The following is a 20652-nucleotide window of genomic DNA, read 5'->3' as shown; positions in this document are numbered from 1 at the left end:
AAGTCTTAATCCCTTAATCACTTTTATTAATCTCATAACAATCTTTCCAACATCAGTTACATCCTTCTTATCTTGGTTAAGCATTTTGGTGAACTCAGAGCTTCTTGTCACTTAGGGAATTTTCCCTTCTGCTTAAGGCACCTGCTCTTACACATTCATTCTCTCCCTCCCTCTCCCTCTCTCTCTCTCTGTCTCCCTCCCTCCCCCCTTCCTCCTTTCCTCCCTCCAGCTATCCTGTTAGAATCCAAAAGCCCTTGAATTTCACAGCTAAGAGGAACCTTTGAGACCACCTAGCAGACATTTTGCATTTTACAGCTGGAAAGCACAGGTGGGTATCTGTACCCATGGGGAACAACAAGGCAACTTCTAGGTGTAAGCACTTACTCAGCATCTCGCCTTCAATCCTCACAAACAACTCGTAGGTGGGTTCTGCCATTAGCCCCATTTTATAGATGAGGAAACTGAGGCAGAGCAAGGGAAATCACTAGATCCCGGACACATTGTGAGGGAGGCACGGCCAGGAGACTGGAACCCAGGCTACCGGACTCCAGGGCCTGAGCTCCCAAGCACTAGGCCCTCTCACGACACCTGGGCATCGCTCTCTCCGCTGATCCCTCCAGGGACAGTGGGCTGGTGCACAAATAGCAGGCCCGTTATCAAATGAAATAAAGGTACTGAGGGCTCAGGATGTGGCCGCTGCCCCCTCTCTTGGATTGGGAGCTCAGAATCCCCACCATGTATGGGGGTCCCACAGCCCAGCATGGGGTCTTCTTGTCTACCAGAGCCCATGACAGCAACCTCTGCTACTAACCGTCCGCAGGGAGCAATGGGCCCAGCTGCGCATCCCACAGCTGGGCCAGCCCCTGTGATACCCCTGACTCACTCACAGCAGAGGCTGCACCTCCTTCACCTCTCAACTGGAGGTGTCCACAAATAGCCGCCAGCTGCAGAGGCCTTTCTGGAAGTGAAACATAATGTGAGAGGCCAAGATGAAAAGCCTAACAGGAAGCTGCCGGTGGACGTGGGGGTTTTGAATGGAGGAGTGTCTTGATTCCCATCTCCCCTGGGAAGCTCCGGAAGCAACTGGAGATCTCAGACACACAGTTTCAAAGTTACCCAAGAGGCATCTCTGTGTATCTCCCATGCCTGATCTCCTGTGAGCTTAGAAACATCCCCCATTCTCCTCCAAGCCCCGTGTGAAAAGAGGAGTGCGTCCAAGGGAACTGCTCTCAAATCCCCAGAATCATCAAAGACACAAACATGGGATCTTGAGGCCGGCTCCTTCCGAGTTCCACCTGCCCTCCCTGGTAACTCGTGTGCCTTCCTTTTCAGCTCCCATCACCTCTGCTCTCTCCTGCTCCCCTCCTTCCCTCTTTGTCTGGCTGACAAGTAGCTGGTGAAGGCGAAGATGGAAAACCAACCACCGAACTTAGAAAATAAGAACACTCTGGTCGGCTTTATTAATCTCCTGAAATATGCTCTCCAATTGCTGCCGAGCCGAAAGGGCTTGTGTTTTCTCCTAGAACATCGTAAAAAAAAAAGTAGAAATGTTTACAAGGATGACTGGGAAAAAGTGCAGTAGATCTTCCTGGTAATGTACAAGGTGATGCAGTAATTGCTATGGAAACTAGTCATTATAATTCAATAAAAAAGGGAGAAAAAACAGTTAAGTTCATTGTGTTACCTATGACTGTATAGTCACATTCTTTACATATATTAGCATAAAATCAAGCCCCACTTTTATTCTCAGGGTTTTCACTAGCTTTGCCTTCACAAAAGGGTGTGTAGGATTCACCGCAGATGAAGCCCTAAAGAGGAGATGAAAATTCACTTTGCAAGAAATCTCTCTCTACTTTTTTTTCCCCCCTGGGTAAAATATTTAATGTTTCTGCATAATGTGCGTGCAGGTTCCGGAAGAGAATACAGCTTGTGCACAAGGAGTTTTGCCCAGTGCGTTAGAGGAACAACTTTACCTCTCTATGGGCCCTGAGATGTAACAGAAAGGGAAGTCTTCTTTTAGGAGGGATGTAACTTGAAAACCATCACCCCTGTCCACCAGGATCTCGCAAATCTGTATGTAATTGGGAGCCCAGAAACAGGGGGCCAGAGTTAGAAGGCAGGAGGGCCCTCTTCCAGCTCTGGACTAGTCACTTGGTGACCTGGTTCATCTCTCTGAGCCTCCCCAGTTGTACCAGCTATTAAACTACCTGCCCTTCTAGCCTCTGCCTTCTAGCCCAGGGCTGGGGTGCTGCACGCTGCACTTCTGCTTTGCCCGCTGGACCTATGTTAGCCTCTGCCCATAGCGGGTGCTAATGGGAGACTTGCGGCGGCTGGCAGGAAAAGGATGCGCTTGTCCCTGTTTGCCGACAGTTTTTGTCAGCGTCACGGCAGCAGTGGTTCCTAATCCCAGCAGTGACTGCTGGTTCCAGTGCAAGTCTTCCTCACAGTGATAACCAGCCTCTTCACATCACCTCAGCAGCTCTTCTTCAGAAGTCTGTGCCCAAGCTCTGCATGCTCCCTCCCAAGAGCAGAGTTCTGGTCCCTACTCCAAAGTTTTTTGTTTGTTTTTTTTTCCCCAACTTCTCTGCTCTCTCCCTGAGCCCAGGGTGATTGATAGCTGCTTCCTGCAATCACTGCCTCGGCGTTTGTCAGTGTCCCCTTTCTGCCTTTCCAGTTTGTCAACACCAGATCAACTGATTCCCTATACTAAATTCTTTCTGCTAGAATACCTGGTATGGCTTGTGTTTCTAACTTTGGATGTTGCCCTTCCTAAATCCAGCCTCCACTTGGTAGCCCAAATGACCTTTCTTACCATCAGTTTGATCAGGATACTGCCTGGAGGGGGGTGAACTCCTGGGCCTTAGGCTGTCAGAGCCTCTACCCTACCCACAGCAGACATCCTCTGTCAATCACATTTCTCCTGAGCATGGACACTCCCTCAGAATCTTTCTTAACAGCATGCTTCAGGACAGTACTATTCACGGCTCAGAACTGGCAGATAAATTGGAACCTGGCCCTGGAGGGTAAGTCCCATCTCTGAGATATGACCCATAAGAATTATTTGTTAATTTATCTCATGTTTATAGAGTGCTCATTATATATCAGGAATTCTCTATTGCCATGTAGATTCTTCAAAGAGAAATTCATCCAGTTAATGCAATCTCCCATAAGGGTAGCTTTATATTTGTTTTTGTCCAGAAGAACCCACCTTGCATACTTCGATCCACTGTAATACCTAAGGGAATTCTTTAACTGAGACCTAATAAGTCATCACAAAGACTTCTTTGAGAATGACTGAACCCCCTCCCTGGAAGGAGAACTCTACTGATAATTTCAGCATAATTACACACAACAAACTCCAAGTGGCACACAGTAGAATTCTGATAGGAATTGCTAATTATGTCCACGTTAGGGCATTGATGGAAATCCTTATCTGGATGTGGCTAAAAGTCACAGGCTCTCTTTTGGGTAACCTGGATTCTTTTCTCCAAGTTCTGCGTGTGGCAACGTCTGAGGACATTTTCGACTGTCAAAATTGGGGGTGGAGTGCTATTAGCATCTAGTGGCTAGAGACTGGGGATGCAGGGATATTGCTCACCATCCTACAATGTACAGGACAGTCTACAACGAAGAATTATGAGGCCCCAAATGTCAATAGTGTTGATAGTGAGGACCTCCCTCCGATCTTGACTCATGTGCTGGCTGTGGCATCCTGGTGTCAGACTCCCCTTTTTTATTTGCAGAGAAACTTCCCTATTTATGGATGTAATTGCCAAAATTTGGCACCAAGTACTGAGATATTTGTAATGACAGAGCCAATAAGATTTGTTCCCTCCAATGCATTGTGCAAAATGTCTGCCCCTCGGTACCCTAAGGGGTACTTTTACTCTCACTTTGGCTCTGTCACTTTCTCTATCTCCAGCCTAGCACTCTGTCTCTAGCCAGCTGCTTCTGCGGTCCATCCACGCCAGGTCTAAAGGTGTTGGGAAGAGTCACCTCCAACTTAAGACTGAACTGAAAACCTATCTCCCATTGGTCTGACCCATGGATACCATGACATTTCCAATGTCATGCTAATAAGCATCCCCCTTCCAGCGGAAGGAGACCAAGTCCTCTCATGCCCAAAATCATTCCTTCCACATTCTTCGTCCTGAGGTCAAACTGCCTTTAATCTAATCAGACTTGAATTACATTCAACACGGGTTCTCTTTCATTAAATACAGCCTGATGAAAGGATGCTTATAAGGCTTTGATGTGTATAAGGCTAAAGAATACACAATCCCTAAATCTCATTTCTTAACTCAGGATATTTACATATTGGCTTTGTTTAAAGTGAGATACCGACTTCCACATCTCCTTCCTGGTGGCACTGATCTCATTAGGAAAACGAAGGAATAGTCACATCAGATTAAATGGTGGAAGGAAAATCCCAACCCCGCCTTGTAACAGGACGACAACCAGACTGCCTCATTTGTCAACTATTGTTCAGTTAACTGATGATTAGCTTCTCTCTGATTTGGCAGAGCAGATCATTACTGAATCACAGAATCATGAGATCTTAGCACTAGGGAGCCATAGCATTCTAGTGCTCTTCCTTCTTAGCAGGATGGTCTCCCATTACCTGTGGGGGACATGCTCTGAGACAGCCAGCGGACGTCTGAAACCACAGATAGTACCGAACTGTACATATACTACATTTTTCCTATACTAAAAGCCAGGGCAGGTAGCGTATACAGCATAGATACGCTGGACAAAGAGATGAGTCACATCCAGGCGGGACAGAGCAAGATGGAGAAAGATTTCGTCACACTACTCAAAACGGCACACAGTTTAAAACTTATGAATTGTTTATTTCTGAAACCTCCCATTTAATGTTTTCAGACTGTGGTTGACCATGGGTAACTGAAACTGGGGAAAGCAAAACCACAGATAAGAAGGGACTACTGTATCCCATTTTCTAGAAAGTGAGTAAACTTGAATCATGAGATTTTAGGATCAGAGAATCTTTGCAATAGTTTGAATTTTGGAGGCATGAAATACCGGAATTTGGGGGGGTCTTCTAATTATAAACTACTTGGATCATAAAATCTCAGAATTTTGTAATTATAAATTTGTTTTCAAATTTGATATTCTTCAATCATAGCTCCTTGGAATTCTCTAAACTGAGGACCGTGGAAACCCAAAGCTTAAAGGAGCTTCAGACTCTAAGTTCATTTCAGGGGCTAACTCAACTCTAGATTCCGTTGTTCCACCCCCTTCCCATAAAATTAATTGTTCCTTCCACATATGGTGCTATCCAGAGAGGGAACCCTGCCTAGAAAGCCACAGGGAGGAAGATTTCTGTCTCCATAAGCAGATCCTTGCCACCCCAGGGAAGGGATCAAAAGCTAAGCTTCCCCAGGGTCTAGGCAGGTGATGTATGTGAGGGCAATGGGTAGATGCAGTAAAACAATGGGGAAATAGACTCTGAATGTCAGTGTCAGGAAGACAATAGGGAGTGGTAGGGACTGCAGCAGATGGGGGATCTTTGCCATGTAGGTACAGGAGCCCATCTTTACCAGAGCATCTACCAGATGCTGGAAATCTATACTTTAATGTAGAAATCTTGAAATTATTTTTCGATATTGGCAACTGATTCCAATTTCAAACGCAGTGCAGGCTGACACTGTGTGGAAATACCAATCAAAAATGCTCCGTGGGCCAATTTTGGCCTGCAGACCTCTAATTTTCACTTCCTGTAGGAGGGAGGCATCAAAAGAACCTCTGCACATGGTCCTGTGTGGAGGTTAGGAGCCAGGGCTCAGCAGTCAGAATGCACAGTTCAAAATTCTGCTCTGCTATGTACTAGCTGTGCAACCTTGGCTGAGTCGCTTAGCCTCTCTGTGCTTAATTTCCCCATCTGTAAAATGGGGATGTTTATGATAGGACCTCCCTCATGAGGTTACTGTGAGGTTTAAATGAAAGAGAATATGCAAAGTCTTTGGCAAGCATACGTTAGCTTCTATGAACTTATATAAAGAGCCTGATACATATAAGCAATAGGTAAGCATTAGCTATTATTCTTAGTGTTATTATTATTATTATTATTCTTAAACTTAAATTCTCCCCAGCAGTCTTGCTGGGAGAGGGGAGGCAGGCAGCGGGGCTGGAATTAATATCTCTATTTTGCAGATGAGAAAACTGAGGCATAGAAGGGTTGTATGTACTTGCCCAAGGTCACACAACAAACACATGGCAAGATGTGGCTCAGGACCCACCTCTCCGAAACTGACTCTTTATCGCCTCAGACACTGTCTGCTGTCAGAGCCCAAGGCCTGGCCTGCCTGTGGACGCTACCCACCCCCAGCCAGCCAGCGACTCCACCACATTGCCAGATGTCCCTTGCCGCACTCCAGACGCAAAATGACAATGAAGTGGGGTTTTTTTTTTTCTATTTTTTAAAGAAAGAGAGAGAGAAGGGAGCAGAGGGTGGGAGAAAACTGTTCTCATCACCAACTTCTCTCTGGCCCTCTTCCCAGATTTGAAGATTCTGGCACGGCTGGCGAAATTCAGAGCAGGAAAGAAGGGAGAATGCTGGGCAGCAGCGGGGTAGCTGAGGGTCCAGAACCGGATGCTCCAATCTCTTAGTCGGACCAGCCCCCAAGGACAAACTGCACAATTGCGAGGCTGGTACAAAATGAAAAGGCAGGACACCTTGGGCAAAAATTATTAAGAATTTTAAGAGGGTACAAGACGAGCATAAAGCCAAGTGTAGGGCCCTTCTGAGCACAGGGTCCTGTGTGGCTGCAGAGGTCATGTGCCCTGGACACCCCCCACCCTCACTGAAGAAACGCCCCAATATTACACAGCAGGGGTGCAAAGAGGGTTAGCAGACACCTCCCCTCCTTCCATGTCCTGGTGAGATAAAACCACCATTGGGAGACCCAGGACAATTTTTATATAGGATTAGAAAACAAAAATCAATATTTAATTATCTGTAAGCTTTTTGTGTCACTGAATCTTTAGCACCCTAACAGGGAACACAGGCTGCCTCGGCAAAAGTAAGTCATTGAAGACGCAGCGTCTCTGGACATCCCTTTTTAGAGTCGGGCCATAAATAGAGTACATTATCGGTCCTCACATGCTGGTATTGTTATTTATCTTTACAATCTCTATTTACCTCTATTTATAGCAGATTTCCCCCATATATTATGAAGCCAGGTTAACTTTAACGGACTTCATGAAAAGAGGTACTTAAAACTTTGGAACATGCTTATGTGGACAGATGGTGAGGTTTTCAGAAGCTATGGGGCCCAGAAGGCCGATTTGAAGGGTGTTGATTTTTTTTTTTTTTTTTTGCTTCTTTTCTCATTGCCTGTACTCTTTCCCATGCAGGCTGCCCAGAGTCCTTCATCCCCGGCGCAGTAGCTGCAGCCAGAGTGCAAATGGATGGGAGATAGGGCTAGAAAATCCTGGCTCTGGACCTTCAGGTCTTACCTGTATATGTGCTTTTTAATCTCCCAGGCTGACAGCAAAGTCATCTTTCCAGAGGCTGGAAGCCTTTGCTTTGCCAGGAAAACCCTCACCAGGGTTTGTTCTTTACCAGCGTATTTTAGCCTTCGTCATACTGGATTATAATCCTCTGTTCAGTGACCTGCCTCCGCCACCACACTGCCATCTCCCCTGGGCAGGGACAGAGTCGGGCCACCTGGGGATTCCCACTACCTAGCACAATTTCCAGCACAGAGTAGATGCAGGATGAGTGTGAGCGATCGTTATACAAGGAAAGCAGCAAAGTTAGAGTTAAAACCGGCATTAGGCTGACCTGGGTTTGAATGTCTTCTCTGGAGCTTACTACCTAGGGGACTTGGGGCAAGTTAATTAGCCTCTCTGAGCCTCAGTTTCCTCATCTGTAAAGTGGGGCTAAAAAGAGTGCCTACTTCACAGGGTTATTGGGAGAAGTCAGTAAACTGGAGCAGGTGACCTGCAGAGCCCAGTGCCTGGTATGGAAAACACACCTGAGCTGCTTGTGTATCATTAATCCTAGGACCCACACACCCATTTAGAACTCATGTGAAAGAGTAAAAGTGAACGAGTGAATGAAAGAGTGTATGCCCGGAGGGATGAATGAATGAGTGAAAACAGGGGGAAGGCCTTTCTCAGAAGCAGAGTTGAGACCAGGAAATGCAATCTAGGGAAAGGTTAGAGGCATTTCTGCTTATTAATTTAAAAAACAGGTCAGTGTACATGTATAAATCTGCATGTACTACAGGTAGCTTTTCAACTCAGTTGGGAAAAGATTATCCCACAAACAACACCGGTACAATTGTTTGACCACAGAAGGACAAAATTAGAGTTAAACTGTTGCTTCACAGCCATTCAGCAAAATCAATTCCTGATGGACTGGAGTTAACAGTAAAACATAAAACTCTATGACCCCCAAATAAAAATGCTGGTTAGCAATTCGTGACCTCAAGCAGGGAGAATGTTTTTAAGTATAAAAACAAAATAATGAGAAACAAAATAAGAGAAAACACAGATTGATTAAACTCCATATAAATGAAAATATTTAGTTTCAAAAATTAAAAGACATAAAAAACACTGGGAAAAATTACTTGCTTCATATACACTGGGCAAAGGGTTAATAGACACATTATATAAAGAATTCTTGGATATTATTAAGAAAACAAAGAACAAAAGTAAATAGGAAAAAGAATGAAGCAAGTATATAACTGTGAAATTAATCAAAGAAGGCATAGCAATGACCAAATAAGCACATAACACAAGCTAAACTTCACTCACAGTAAAAGAAATACAATTTACAAGAACAGTTTTAAATGGTCCAATCAGCATATTTTTCTTTAATGATAACATACACTGCTCGTGAGGATGTTACAAAATACACACTTTTGAACGCCGTGGGTATAATCTTTATAGAGCCCAAGAGTAAATACTTACTTTTGTTTGTATGCCTTGAGATTTTGTGGTCATTTATCGTGCAGTATCTTTGTGTGAGTGTTGAGAGATAACGTTTTTGACACAGTCTCCCTGTATCAGTCTCCTCTCACTGCGAGTATAAATGGATGACTTTTCTTTCTTAGAGAACACTTAGCAGCACCCACCAAAATGTTAAATATCGTCCCCCCTTTGACGCGGCAATTCCATTGTAGAAACCTACCTTAGAGCAATACTTGCACAGACGCTTAGAGGCTTATCCTCACTGACGGCCATTGCAACACTGCTAAGTATAGCAGGGAAGAATATTGGGGAAAAAAACCTAATCACCCATCAAGAAGGGAATGGTTCAGTAAACCAAAATGGCTATTTTTCTAAGTCAAAAATGGTGGTATATCTACAATTTCAACTGAATATATCCATCTAATAGAATACAATGCAGCCATTAAAAAGAAAGAGACAGTTTAACAGGTGCAGCATTGCAGGAACGTTTGTTTTGAATTAAGAGAGAAAAGTAATTTTTAGAGAGCACATATATCATGGTCTAACGTATGTAGCTAATTTAATTATGTATATGTAGGCCTAAAACAGGGTGGTTTAGGGAAGTGGTCTCCTTTGACTCTATGGATTTCTGCATTATTTAACTTGAGACTTTTTCTTTCACTAGAATTAGTTACTATGCCTTGTGTGTCTGCCCGCCTGATCAAGTCCCTGTGGGTCAGCCTGTGATCGTTTCTAAGCACAACCTTATCAAACACACTTCAAGGACACGCAGGGCCATCAGGGTAACACTCAACAACTCAGCCTGGCCGGTGAGGCCACCTGGGTCCTGGCCCCTACGCCTCCCCACCCCCACCCATCAAGCCTCATAGTTTTCCACATTCCCATATTGTCTCTTGCTCCAAACTTTCCCTGTGCTGTGTCCTCTGCCTGGAATGCCCTTCCCTGCCTTGCCCACCTGGAAATCTCCATGGAGATTCAGAGAGCATCTTTCACAGGCAGCCTTGCCTACTGTTCTAGTCTGTGGCATGTGACTCACTGGGGTGATTTTTTTTTTAAATTGTGGTGGAATTTACATACCATAAAATTAACCAGGACAAAGTGTACAGTTCAGTAGCATTTTTAACATCTAGATTCCCAAGCCTTGACCTAAACCTACTGCGTTGAAAGCTCTGGTGTTGGCACCAGCACTCTACATTTTTAATAAAGTTCCCAGATAATTCTTGCACACACCGAAGTTTAATAACCACTGCCCTTTTGTCCTCCTCTCTATTAGCACCTGACTGTTTGTTTTCCTGCCTGTTAATTTATAAGCCAGAGACTGAGAACCTGAATAAGGATAAGTAGATAAAGCAGTAGATATATAGACGTGGACACATGGGTTGAAAAAAGGCATAAATGTAATTGTTGTTATGACCATACTGAATAAATTGTATTGCATCCCAATAATAATAAATTTTGCAAACTGTAAAGCTCTATCCAGGTAGAAGGAGGAGGTAGGAAAAATGCCCCTCCATCTTACCACACTGTCAAAGTGAGCCAGTAGCCAGCAACCGGTGCCTCAGCCCTTGCTGGAACCTGAGCAATGCTCTCAGCTGGGGGTTTGTTCCTCCCTCTTTCTGGCACTGGCTGGTGTGGACTGTTGCCAGGAAGAAAGAGTCTCGGGCAACCCTGCTGCCCTGGCTACAGAAGATCAGAGATATGGCTTAGGTGCGGCGATGTCTGCTTCCAGTGCTTTCCAAAATCCCACACAGGGATGTGGCTGAGCTGAGCCTGGAGGCCCAGGATATTGGCAGGTCCAGCATGGCTCCCTGGACGTAGAGGGTGGGGACGGTCTCTGATGGGGAGGTTCAGTCTCTGTCTCAGGAGCCCGATCCATCTGGCTGCTTTCCACCCTCAGCCAAGGACCCGCTGCCTTCTGGGAGCCTGGGGGTGGGAGTGAGAGAAGGAGAGGAGGAAGCTGACAGCTGGGGCTGGGGCGGGGGGAGGGGAGTAAGGGCCCCTCTCCAAAAACCATTGATTAATCTTGAAATTGGGATGCTTTCATTTCCTTGCAAACTGGAGCTCCACATGGAGAAAACTGCAGCACGCACGCCATGGGCAGGAAGGCACAGTGGGTAAGAGCATCGGACTCAGGCAGAACCTGGTTCTGCCTGTGTTCACTTCCTGGCTGTGTTATCTAGGGCGAGTTACCTGCCCTTTCTGAGTCCCTTCTTTGTCCATAAAATACACTTAACAGAATTTCTTTGTAAGGTTTAAATTATACAATATTGGTGAAAGGCTTTGTGTAGTGCTCGGGGGGGAAAAGGGAAAACAGCAGATCGATACATGCTAATTATCTCCGGGAGCATCTCTCTCCTTGAAAGGACGGCTTTGTTTTACATGACTGTAAAGTGCCTAAGCAAGGCAACGTGGAAGCAGCTCTGATAGCAGAATCAGAGACCTGGGCTCCATCTCTGAACTTGCTCCGCGACCTGGGGCAAGTCCTTTCCATTTCTTCTTCTGCAAATGCAAGGAAGAATCCAGTGGGGTGAGGAGGACCCGGCCAGTGCCTTTCAAGGGTCAGACCCGCTTGATCTTGAAACCCCTCCTGGCATTATTGGTCCCATTTCTCAGATGAGCACACTGAGGCTCAGAGAGGCAAAGTTCATCGCATAAAGCAATGCAACACCAGGAAGAGCTGGGATTCCAGCCAGGTGTGTTGTCAGGGTCGGAGATCATCCTTTATCCACACTCTTTCAATCTCCCGCCCTTTAGCCTTTCAGTGATGATAGTGACCACTACTACCATTGAGGTAGCACTTTCCCTGTGTCCAGCTCTGCTTTAAAGACTTTACACTGTTCATCTTCTTTTATCCCCACCACAACCCTGTGAGACAGGCTCTGTACTTCCCCACTTCCCAGATGAGGACACAGAGGCTCAGCTACTGAGGGGGGAGTCAGGATTTGAACCCAGGACTGAGTCTGTGTCCCAACAGGTTACCTTGCATTCACTTCTCTCCTCTCTTTCTCCTTCCCTCAGTGACTCACCAGGTGTTAAAACAGCACTGAACATGGTGAGTCAGTCAAGGCAAGAAATAGCTGCATCCCCCATCCTTTCTACAGACAGGAAAGGAGGGAGTGAAAAGTGCCTTCGGAGGGAAACACACAGCTTATCACATGTTCGATGCAGCCTTGACTTTTTTCTTATTTAACCAGCCACCTCTCTCTCTCGCTTCCCCAGTCATCCCAGTCAGGAACGACCACCAGAAGCTTACACCATAAATAAGTTGCACAAATTTCACAGATGCCCCCAGGAAACTCGAGCTGGGAAATGGCTCAGCATATGTCTAACTGGTTAATTGACTTAATTGCTGGGAGTTGGGCGATTAGCTCACTTGATCCACCCCAGTGGCCACAAAACGTCCTTAATGCTGTTCAGTTTATTTGTATGTTAAGCTCCAGTTACTACTATGGGGAACTTTTCAATTGCTGATTACCCCATAAATATATAATTGTAGTTGTAGGATAGAGGCGGTCTGGCAGCCTCTCCTGAAAGGCTTTCCAGGGAACCACGAAGGATGCTCTTCTTTTGCTCACTTGGCAGTGGCTTATTGCACACCTACTATGTGCCAGGTCCTCCATGAGACCCTGGAGATAGAGTAGTGAGCAAATCAGACAAAATCCCTGCCCTCGTGGGGTGTACATTTCAGCAGGAGGACACAGGTAGCAACCAAGTAAATACATATACGCATACAATCATTTTAGATACGGACTAGGAAGAAACTAACACAGAATGCTGCGGTGGGATGAGCAGGGGAAGACTTTGCTTGGGCGAGGGTGGTCAAAGAAAGTCTGACTAAGTCTGGCTAAGACATAAATGAGAAGTAGATGCTTCCTCTGTCAAGACAGGTGGGAACAGTGCTGGAGGTGGGGAGCAGCAAAGGCAAAGACCCTAGGCTGAAAGGGGCTTATCTTGCCTGAGAAATAGAAGCGAGGCTCGCATGCCTGGAGCACAGCGTGTGAAGGTGAGACTGGTACAGGATGAGAGGTGGGGATGGAGGCAGAGGCCAGGCATGCAGGCTCCTAGCAAGGAGTTTGGATATTTTTTTCTAAGTGCAATGAAAGGGCATTGCATGACTTGATTTATGTCTTCAAAGTTCACTCTGGCTGCTGCGTGAAGAGCAGATTATGAGTGGGGGGCGGAGGAAGGGAGAGAAGAGGGCAGACCAAAAAGGAAGCTGGGCAGCCAGTGGGGAAGCGTCTTCAGCTACCCAGGTGAGAGAAGATGACTTGGAACCAGGTTATAGTGGAGTAGATGGAGAACTGTGGATATTTGTGGGAGGGGATATTTGGGAAGTAGAAGGGATGAGACCGAGTTTGGAATACACAAAGACTCCTGGGATTTTAGCTGATGCCTTGGGATGTCAGTGGTGCCATTTAGCAAGACATTGGACACCTGGAGAAGAGCAGTTAGGCAGAAAGATTCATGGTTTTGAAAAGAATAATTTGGTCCCAGCCAAAGGAAAGATACTGGAGTCCAGGAGACCAGTGGAGAAAATATTGCTGAAACCCAGACAAGACGTGACGGCTGTGTAGGCTGGGCCCAGCCATGGAATGGTGGGTGTTACCGTTTGGATATTTAACCCAACGCAGGATGGAGTGTCTGCAGCAAATCCACTACAGTCCAGTCCATGTAGTACAAGACCTGCAAACAGAGGCCTTGATTCTGTCATATGCCAAATTATCAGCTGTAGCCCCATCTTAATCCTTCTGAAGTTGGGTGGAGGTGAGGGGAGGATGGATCAAAATAAGAATTATATCAAGCAGAAAATAATCTTCGGTCTGGGTTACACTGATAAAAAAAAAAAAATAGGCAGAATTCATAATTACCATATAAAACTGTTTATGTTTGTGATTATATGTTACTGCCACCTCCAGGTCCCAGCAGCAAACGACTTAATTGCTTTAGGCTGGAGCTGGGATGTGGGGAACAGAAGATACGAGCAGGATGGAGGGAGGAAAACTCTTGTCTCTACTTCCCACCCATGCCCTGCCCAGTTGGGTCCTGGGTAGTGCCCTGGTTTCTGCAACAGCACCTGTCAGACAGGGTAACTACTGCCTTACTCCTGGTCAAGTTGCCAAAAGGCACAGGTAGGGCTGCCATGGGGAATCTTGGTGTTCAGTGGGATGTCAGGTTCTGGGCTGAGAAGAAGAGAAGGAAGAAGATGCTAGTTCCAAGGCAATGGGACATCAGGAACCAGCACTTCTATATACCATCGTGTGTCATCATTGCCTGTTGGCTGGCTCCTGAGCCTGGGTGCCCTAAGAGGACCAAACCTCACCAGTTTGCTCACCAACCTGTGTTGGTCCCTAGTGCCTGGCACGGAGGAGGTGCCCGTCTGAGTTTGAGCTCATCCAGAAACAGGCCCTGAGACAAGGACTTCAGTGCACGTGGGTGATCCCAGGAGGCACCTGTACAGGAGTGGGGAAATCGGACAGAATGGAGAGGACACCACAGTGGGGTTACCACCATGGGTCACTGGAGCCCAACCCCGCCAGAGACCTCTGGGAGACAGTGTGGCACTGGGTGAAGAAGAGAGCTAAGGTATTTGTACATCAACTCCCGCATTGTGGGGTGAAGGTGGGGGTGGGGGAGGAGAGCTCGTTAATTTCACGTCCCCATGTTCATGGGCAGAGAAAGCCTCAGTGCCCAAAGAAACCCTTGAGCAAAAAGACACACATGCTGGCAGTTGGAAGTTGGGCTGGAATGCCCTGGAAAGGTCAAGCCAAGGAGACATGAGCAAGACCGCAGCAGCAGCTCCAAAAGAACCCAATAAATAGTATTAAATTAAACGAGGGAATGAGAATGAATGAATGGCCAGTGAGTTTGGGACCCTCTAAGAATCGAGCACCTAGCCAACGTACCTTTGTCAGTGCTGACTCCTAGAAGTCTCACCTTCAGGCCTTTGGGTACGTCTTTTAGCCTCTTTATGCCTCAATTTCCCCATTGTCAAAATGGTGGTAATGTGTTAACTTTATATGATTGTTAAGGACATTCAGTAGGAGATGCCATTTCACTCGTTCATTAGCGTAACCCGTTCCTTTTTATCATTAAACAATATTCCATTCTATGGATAGACCCCATTTTGTTTATCCGTTCATCAGTTGAGGGACATGTGAGTTGTTTCCATCTTTTGGCTACTGTGAATAGTGCTGCTATGAACATTCACGTCCAAGTTTTGAGATGGATATATGTTGTCATTTCTGTTAGGTAGATTCCTAGAAGTGGAATTGCTGGGTCATGTCGTAAGGTTATGGTTGACATTCCGAGGAAATGCCAGACTGCTTTACAAAGGGTTGTGCCGTTTTATATTCCCACCAGCAGTGTATGAGGGTTCCAATTCTCCACATCCTCACTGGTACTTCTTATTGTCTGTCTCTTTGATTACAGCCATCTTAATGGTTTTGATTTCTAATTTCCTACTGACTAATAATGCTGAGTATCTTTTCACGTTCTTACTGGCCATTTGGATATGTTCTTTGGGAAAATGCCTATTCAAATCTTTTGCTCATTTTTCAATTGGATTGTCTTTTTCTCATTGAGTTTTAAACATTTTTACATATTCTAGATACAAATTCCTTATTAGACATATGATTTGCAACAAATTTCTTCCCTCTGTGGATTATCCTTTCACTTTATTTTTTTGTTGCATTTTTTTTTGAGGTATCGTTGACATATAGCATTATATTAGTTTCAGGTGCACAACATAATGGTTCAATATTTGTATACATTGTGAAATGATCACCACAATATGTCTGGTTAACATCCATCACCATCTTTCTTGATAATATCATTTGCAGAATAAAATTTCTTATTTTGATGAAGTCCAATTTGTCTGTTTTTAATTTTGTCTCTTGTGCTTTTCGTATCATATCTCAGAAACCACTGCCTAACCCAGGGTCATGAAGACTTACTCCTATATTTTCTCCTAGGAGTTTTATAATTTCCAGTCTTACATTTAGGTCTGTGATCCATTTTGAGTTGTTTTAGTCTTCTGCATGTAGATATCCATTTGTCCCCAGCATCCTTTGTTGAAAAGACTATTTCCCCCCATTTAGTTTTCTTGGCACCTTTCGCAGAAAAAAATTGACCATCGATGTTTATTTCTGGACTCTCAATTCTATTCCATCGATTGATATTTCAGTCCTTGTGCCAGTACCATACTGTTCATACCCTTCTTAAGTGGTGTCAAATCCTGTCTCCAAATATTATTTTGCATGTCAGCATTTGAGCTCTCATATTAGACCATGAATGCCCACACACAGGGGTATAGGTCATTGTCTTGGCAGTGAGTCATGATCTAACATCTTGATGCTGTGTGACTCTGGGTCACTTACCTAACCTCTCTGAAACTCTTTCACAGAGCTTTATTTGTAAAAATAAAAATAGTGTCATCTTCCTTCCTGCCTCTCATCCTTCCTCCTCTCTTCCCTCTCCTACCTTTGAAGACAGAGACTATACCTTATTTATCACTGCATCAGCACAGTGTCTGACACAGAGTAAACACTGGGTACGTGTTCACGGAATGAGTGAGTAGTCCGTCTTGCTGGGGAACTGGGAGGACACAGTTTCCAATGTACTCACACCACTGGTTCTAAATAAACAATGGCTTGGCAACAGCTGAGAGATCAGGTTTCCTGTTCCTGCTTTGCCTTGTTTGCAAGGTATTAACCTCCCACCCTCATGCCTCAGTCCTGGATGGAGGCTCAGAGCTGCCTGCCTCCTTCCCTACAATCTTGGAGCCTCCTCTCATGGAGCAGAGGTTCTTAAACTTTCTGGGTTCACAGCAGCCTGAGTGTTCCAGCATTGTTTCACCAAAAGAAATCCCTCATCGTTCTGTTTATTAGGTATTTAGGTGCAAACTTAATGAACATGGATGTCCTAACTACTTAGTAGCAGTTTGAAAAAATAATTCACATAAGTTGATAGAAGAAGAATATTTTTATTTCAGTCTTAAATAAACAGTTACTTACTATCGAAATGTATATGCCTGTTGGGCTCTGCACAGCTTCTGAAACCTTGGAATCAGATTGGACTCTGCCACCCTCATTTCCCGTTCTACGTTGATTTTGGCACAGACCTTGCTTTTTATCACAGCAACCACCGAAAACCCAGGGTCACAAAGATATGACATCATCAAAAAGAATGTGGTTTGCTCTAATGCTGGAACTGGGAATGACCTCAAGCTAGTAGTTCATGTGACATTTGAGAGATGCCAAGTATTGCTAGGATGACCTTGACAATTAAAAATATCTTGCAGCTTTCCTGGGAGGCTGCTGTGGTGCCCCAGGGTGCCCCGGCTCACAATTTGGGAACCGTAGTCCCAGAGGAAAGAGTATGTGAATTGGTTCTTGAGAACTTCCCTGGGATTCCAGCTCTGCTAGTGATTCCCTGTGTGACCCTGAGCCAGCCACTTCCCATTCTGGGCCTCAGTTTCCCTCCTTCCCTGCAAACCTGGACCTCTACCAGCTCCAGTATCCCATCATCATCGTCATCATCATCATCACCAGTGCAGCCTTTGATGATGAGTTCTCAGAATGCGTCAAGCCACTTCCTCCTCACAACCACTCTGCGGGAATCATCCTCATTGACCCCATTTTACTGAGGAGGAAATTGAGGCTCCAAGTGGTCCAGGAACCTGGGCATCACAGGCAGAAAGTGGTACCTTTTGTTTCCCTCTCCGCTGCCTGCCTTGGAAACCCTTCTCTGCCTCAGTGGGTAGGAAACACTTCAAGAAGAGTAATCAGGGTGACCCGACAGCTTAAGGACAAATCACATGTTACATATCGACACTCCAGGGGTACAAATCTGTCCATCAATATTTCAAGTCTGTGTTGTCAGTTCCTGTGCTTTTAGCTAAAGCTCTCAGGGACCAGAGCCTATGTGTGAACTGAAAATTAAACCCTGTTCAGAACAGATTAGCTAATAATTGGATACTAGCATGGGTAGTTCATTCTTGTGTTGATCTGCAAAGACTAAACTGTTTTGTTTGTTTTTCTTTTGTCTGATTACATTGAAAACCTTCAGCAGGTGCCTTACTACCTTCAGGACAAAGTGAAAACTCTTTTGTGTAGTTTACAAGTCAGTCCTCCACCTTTATCTCTTATCACAGTCTAGACCCCATGCCCAACTCCCACTTTTTAGTAAATGGATCTGCTTCCTAATGAAATATTGATTGAGCCCATGCCCTATGCCAGGCACTATTCTAGGCACTGGGGATGTGGCAGGAAACAAAAAGATGCAGTATCTGCCCTCACAGAGTCTGTAGTCTAAGAGGAAGAGAGAGAGATAGAAAGGGAGATTTCTGGGAGGGAGATTCAGCGCTTAATCTCACAAGTAACTACAGCATCCTAACTGCGATGCGCATCATGGAAAAGAAGCACAGGTGCACTGAGATCTAATCTGAGCATGCCCCAATGGGTCCTGTCCCTACCTTATCATATTGCATTGTAATTGTCTTTTCAATTAAGCAATTACACATTAGTCTTGATCGTCCTTGCACCCCTAACACAGGACTGGCACACAATAGGTGCTCAATGAACACACGCATCAAATGAGTAGATACTCAGTGTAGAGGCAACACAAAAGAGAAAAAGAACATTGCAATCCTGCCCCCCACAAGCACACACATCTATGAGATATCACTTTCCTACATTAAGCATTTGCACTGGCACGCTTAGTTTCTCTTTTGAAGAACTATTTTATGTCGTACTTACCATTGTGCTTCCTTCCACTCAGCTTTATATCATGGGCATTCCCCCGTATAATGCATTCAATCTGGTGTACCAGTTCCCATCTGTCGATAGCATCTGTCTGGCGTGCTTTACCGGAAAAGATGCAAAGAGAAAGTCAGGCTGTGATTGATTAATGATGTCTGCCCTGGGCAGGGAAGTAGGGCATTTCAGGGTGGGAACGTACTTTTGGAGACAAGGCTAAGAGTTTAGCTAATAGAACCTTGTGCAGACACGGCCACTGGGAAGCCAGGGCAAGGGATAGAAACCCCTTCTCTGATGGTTTAGCATGAAATTCTGCCACATGCAGTGGTGGCCTTGGGGCTCAGGAGACTGGGGCATTTACCCACCTCAACCCTACCTCCATTCAGGGACATTAACTCACTGGCACCTCCAGCCTGCCCTCTGTTAGGCTGTGCAGGCTGCCAAGGCCAGGACAACACTCAGAAGCAGAGAATCACGGGCATTTATAGCAAGCAGATGTGAGTATGAGAGTGGACAGGACTTGGTGAGGTGCTAACAATCTCAGTTCAATGCTAACAATCCTGCTTACTTCCTTATAGTAAACCCCTGCAGCAAAGAATTTTCCTGTAAAGGGCCAGAGAGTAAATACTTTGGGCTTTGCAAGCCATTTGGTCTTTGCTACAACTGCTCAACTCTGCCCTTGTGGTGCAAAAATAGTCACAGATAATATGTAAGTGAATGAGCATGGCTGTGTCCTAATAAAACTTTATTAACAAAAAGAAGTGGAAGGCCAGATGTAGCTCACATAGCTGGACATAGCTGATCCCTAATCTAAGTCTGGGATGATGTTTGTTTAAAACTTGAGCGCCAGTTTCAATCAATTGCCTGTGACTGCTAGGAGCAAGGAATCTTTCCCAGGCTCAATGCAAAAGAGAATGGTGCTCAGTTAGTGATGTCTGTCTTGGCCCAGTATGGGATTCAACAGCACACATACTGCTCATTTTGCATCCCTGGCCTCAGGAAACCTCAGCAATCAGAAAGAGCTCAAGCAATATGGTACAAATATCCTCTATTATTATGGGGAGGGCTCATCTGGGAAGCCTGGCCTCTTTCCAGACAGATGGCAAACCTCTGAGACCTTCAGAACCTGTATCTTTGTAGGGACTTCTCCGTCAGCCCCCTAGGCCATGAGTGACTTGAAGGTAGAAACCATGTGTTTTGTTTTTTGTTTCTCCAGGCCTAACAGAGGTTGGCATAGTGTTTGGTGAATGCCTCTTATATTAATAAATGAATGAATGAACAAACTGGAGATTCAACAGAGGCAGATAACACTTCATGAATGCCTACTGTGTACCAGGTTAAGACATTGCATACCTACTATCACATCTGCAACACAAGAATCATATGAAGCAGAATCATAAAGTTTATTTTTCAGGCTAAATGGCTTTCTAAATTATGACACCACCATACCACTTACAACCGTGGACCAGAGATTGTGTCGTGCATTTTGTTTACACCCTTAAATGGAATCTATGAGAGAGGGAATGTCTTTAACTCCCACTTTATAGATGGAGAAACCAAGGCTCTGATGGGGAAGGCTCGCCTGAGATTAAGCAGTGGAATGTTGCCGAGCCAAAATGTGGCAGCAACTCCGACTCTGCCTTTGAGGCTCACGATCATGGCACTGAATCCAAGTGCTGCCTGCATGCTGGGTCTCGTGTGAATAGACGGAGGGGGCTCGGCAGTAATGGTCCTGGCCCGCTTCAGCTGGGACAGGTCACAGGCTGAGCAGGACAGGGCAGCATGGGCAGGTAAGTGTGGGCAGGGGTGGGCTGCAGCCCCACCCGCTGAGGTCCCACCCCAGCTCCTTTGCAGCAGCAGGCTGGGAGCCCTGGTGTGCCCCGCGCCCCCGTGATTGGCAGCCTGCAGATGGCGGGGGTGCCTTGGAATTTATTATCCAAGCATGCCTTTCTGAGGGGGC

General features: G+C 45.5%; 1 long non-coding RNA gene across 7 annotated transcripts in view; it reads right to left on the bottom strand.

The window, feature by feature from the left end:
* The window catches only part of LOC309639323, a 361451-nt gene that overhangs the window by 123228 nt on the left and 217571 nt on the right, over positions 1-20652 (bottom strand). For 6 of the 7 annotated variants that reach the window (XR_014251587.1, XR_014251588.1, XR_014251589.1 and 3 more), the window contains exon 6: positions 18693-18797. This is a non-coding gene — a long non-coding RNA (uncharacterized lncRNA). Of the gene's footprint in view, positions 1-396; positions 10861-18692; positions 18798-20652 lie in introns of those variants that run through there. The other variant, XR_014251593.1, reaches the window with a different exon arrangement.

The sequence above is a fragment of the Balaenoptera physalus genome (assembly GCF_965194825.1).
Source record: "Balaenoptera physalus genome assembly, chromosome: 12".
In the NCBI taxonomy this organism is placed as follows: Eukaryota; Metazoa; Chordata; class Mammalia; order Artiodactyla; family Balaenopteridae; genus Balaenoptera; species Balaenoptera physalus.
The sequence above is the reverse complement of the archived record's forward strand: the minus strand, read 5'-3'. Positions and strand labels throughout refer to the sequence as shown.